The sequence below is a fragment of the Pan troglodytes genome, chromosome 9, assembly GCF_028858775.2.
Source record: "Pan troglodytes isolate AG18354 chromosome 9, NHGRI_mPanTro3-v2.0_pri, whole genome shotgun sequence".
NCBI classification, from domain to species: Eukaryota; Metazoa; Chordata; class Mammalia; order Primates; family Hominidae; genus Pan; species Pan troglodytes.
In genome coordinates this window covers 136,413,995-136,418,002 of record NC_072407.2, presented here as the reverse complement: position 1 = coordinate 136,418,002, position 4,008 = coordinate 136,413,995, and positions in this window count along the sequence as shown.

Here is a 4,008-nt window from a genome sequence, read left to right as displayed (position 1 = left end):
TCAGCCATGGTGAGGGTATTTACACCACTGAAACCAGCATCGTGCCCATCCCAACCCCAAGGTCTCAGCATCAGCCATGGTGAGGGTATTTACACCACTGAAACCAGCATCGTGCCCATCCCAACCCCAAGGTCTCAACGTCAGCCATGGTGAGGGTATTTACACCACTGAAACCAGCATTTCTAAACCAAGGCTTTTCTTGCCTGCCAGGTTATAAGCATTTATCAGTATACCACGGCCCTCCCTGCAACCTGCTCCCAAGCCTGAGTGGTTAGAATAAAATAAACTCTGGTTTTCTTACCTATTCTTAAACTTATTTAGAGACACACTGTCCTTAGGCCAGTGAAGAGCTCTGTCCACTAGAATAGAATCTGTAAACATGTCCCACCCACCCCCAAGGCATGAAAGGAAGGTGCCCTGTCCCCCAAGTATGCAGCTTCCGCCTGTGGTGGGGAAACTACAGATAAAAGTGAATGACTGGCCCGGCATGGTGGCTCACGCCCGTAATCCCAGCACTTTGGGAGGCTGAGGCGGGTGGATCATGAGGTCAGGAGATCGAGACCATCCTGGCTAACACAGTGAAACCCCGTCTCTACTAAAAATACAAAAAATTAGCCGGGCGTGGTGGCGGGCGCCTGTAGTCCCAGCTGCTCGGGAGGCTGAGGCAGGAGAATGGCATGAACCCGGGAGGCGGAGCTTGCAGTGAGCCGAGGTCGCACCACTGCACTCCAACCTGGGTGACAGAGTGAGACTCCATCTCAAAAAAAAAAAACAACAACAAAAAAAGGTGAGTGACCACAAAAGTGAACTCTGTGTGTGTGTGTGTGTGTGTGTCTTTCGCTTTCTGTCTCTCTCTCTCTCACACACACACACGGAACAAATTTACTGATCACTTACTGTGTGTAAGACAGGATACTTTATGCAATTATTCAAGGACTTTAAATGATTACATTATTTATCCCTTCTAGCAATCAAAGAAATATACAGTGGTTTCTGCCCCTCTTATAGATGAGGAAGCTGAATTTCCCACAGTGAGTAGGAGCCAGGGTAAATCAATGCTGTGGAGCTGGGTTCTAATCTTGGAGGCTCCCCAGAAGCCACCTCAGGGTACAGAGAGGCCCTGAGGGTGTCCCATTGTGTGAGTAAACACAGGGAACCTGGTTTGCCCCCAAACAAGAACGCGGCAGAAGGCTTCCTGTCGGAGCGTTGGATACCAGGGAAAGACACTGGTTTGCTGCCGTAAGCACCAGCAGTTTCCCTTCTCCAGGTGCTGAGTCCGCTTCCTCCTTCCGTTAGCTCCTGCCCCTGCCCAGGTAGCATCCCAGCCTCAGAAGCGATTAAGCCATCCAGACCCACTCTGCAGGTTAGTCACTAAAGAGGGTTCAACAGGCACTGGGGGCAGACACTCAAGACATCCAGGGTTATGGGCAGCCATGGGCTGTCTGATCTGTCGTTTAGCGATAGACTGTAATTCTAAACATGGTGTTCGTTATTCCACGTGTGGCTTCTAATTAATTGCCAGAAATGCATTGTTGAGGGATGATGGGTTGTGCTGGAAGAAGCATTAATACTGCTCATTCATCGCTGCCCATGTGCGGCCCGAGCCCAGAGCCACTGACTCCGGAGACCCTGGGCTGCAATGCAAGGACCCGAGGTGACTGCTCCATGCCTGGTAGTGACGATGTCAGTGGCACCACCTCACCTGAACCTGCAGGGGCACATACCTGGGTCCTTCCAGGTACCACCGTTGCCACAGACAGGAAGGTGGCGCCAGAGGATGTCCCCCTGAGTAGTGAAGGATGGCCAAAGTAATTGATCAAATTTTGTGAAAAGGAAATTGCTTGGGGTGGATATAAGGTCCTGCACATGTGGCTGCAAAAGCCAGTCACATGAGCACAGGGAAAAGGTTGAGTTAACAGTGAGAGTCACTAGGTAGGCGGCAACCAGCCACCTAGAAAGCTGGTGCAAAAGATAGTCTGCATTAAGAAAAGCAAGTTATCTCTAAATATAACTTTGTTTTACATGGGTCACACTGCTCAATTCTAACCAACCTATTTTAAAAGGTTATATTAGGGGTTTCCGAAGAAACAGAACAATTTTAAGGAATTGGCTCAAGCAATTACAGGGGGTTGTAAGTCTGAGATCCATAGGGCAGGCCAGCAGGCTGGAAATTTAGGTAAGCGTTGAATCCCTCCTTCTTCAAGAAACCCTAGGTTTTGTTCCTAAGGCCTTCAACTGACTGGATAAGGTCCCCTACCCCACATTATGGAAGGTAATCTGTTTTATTTCTTTACAGTCCACTGATTGTAAATGTTAATCACAACTACAATATCCAACTGCAATATCCAGACCAGTGTTTGACCAAACAGCATGCACAATAGCCCAGCCAAGCTGACACAATAAACTCCCAAAGAAACATTAGCATATCAGCCTGAATTCTTTTTGTAAGACACTTACAAATGTATCGTATTGTTTTACATGCTACTTATTTTAAAAGAGATTGCCAATTAAAGTAGGACATGAGGCATTCTTATGACAATTTTTATTTTATATTTATTCAAAGAGTTGTTCGGGCTTATTTGGGTAATGCTCTTTCTTTTTCTTTTTCTTTTCTTTTTTTTTTTTTTTTTTTGAGACGGACTCTTGCTCTGTCGCCCAGGCTGGAGTGCAGTGGCGCGATCTCGGCTCACTGCAACCTCCGCCTCCTGGGTTCACACCATTCTCCTGCCTCAGCCTCCCGAGTAGCTGGGACTATAGGCGCCCGCCACCATGCCTGGCTAATTTTTTGTATTTTTAGTAGAGATGGGATTTCACCATGTTAGCCAGGATGGTCTCGATCTCCTGACCTTGTGATCCGCTCGCCTTGGCCTCCCAAAGTGCTGGTATTACAGGCATGAGCCAACTTTTTCTTACATATACTCTTCTACATAGGTAAAAGGAAAAAATATCTGTAAAGTAAGGTAAGATATTCTTAAAAGTTCACATTCAGAATCAAAGTCTGCTGTACCACTTTTGCATTCAGAGCCGGTGATGTTCAGATCTTTCCACTCAATGTTGTCTCTGCATCACAAGTCTGGCTGGTGCCGTGTTTTATAGGAAACAATGTGAGAACTAGAAGCCACTGGGAGCACTTAAGTGGGTTTTGCAATTATGTAGAGCTAGCCTACTTTTGACTCTTGCTTTGGGAATATTACTAAGCATGCCTAATTCACTATCACCCACAGCTGTCTGATTGCTAGGGCCTAGAAAATCCACCTGTATTGTCCTCTGGGTGGTTTTCTAGGCCACTGACACCCATTCTGCAAGTTTTGGGGCTGGAGCCTCTGATGTTTACTCAAGTGCCAGCAATGGGCACTCTTCATGGCCAACACCTAGATAAAGCCACTGTGAGGAGTGGTGGCATGTTCTTATTGCAAAGGTACTAAAATTCGGGAAGGAAATGACTATTCCAAACTAAGGAAACACATTTATACCAAGTGATTACTGAGGTCTTGCCATGTGATGGCCACTGGCCTAAAGCCCCACACACGTGACACATTTAACCCACACAACAAACATATCGAGGGTGCGCTGCCATCGTGCCCATCTCGCAGGTGCGATGAGAAGGAGCAGAGGAGTGAAGCGGCTCGCCCTGGTGTACACCAGCCAGGGAATGAAGCGAGCAAGTGGCCCAAGCCGGCCGGCCCAAGCCACCGCACCACCTGTGCTAGGAGAGGATAGTGTCCACAGCGCTCCAAGCGCGCTCCTGGGAAGAGTTCTGATAATCCTACCCAAAACTGATGGGGGAACCCGAGACAGCAGGGCCTCGCAGCGGAAGGGCCGAGTCCGAGGCAGTGAGCGCCCCGCGCGGGCGTTTCTACCTGTGAGATGGCTGCGCTAGGGCTCCGACACCAGGGCCCCACGGAGGGAGCGAGGGCGCATCCAGTGCACCTGGCCCAAAGTAAGCTGCGTCAGCTCGGACGCAGAGAACCTGAAGACTGCTTCTGCTTCTCCTCTTCTGGGTGTAGG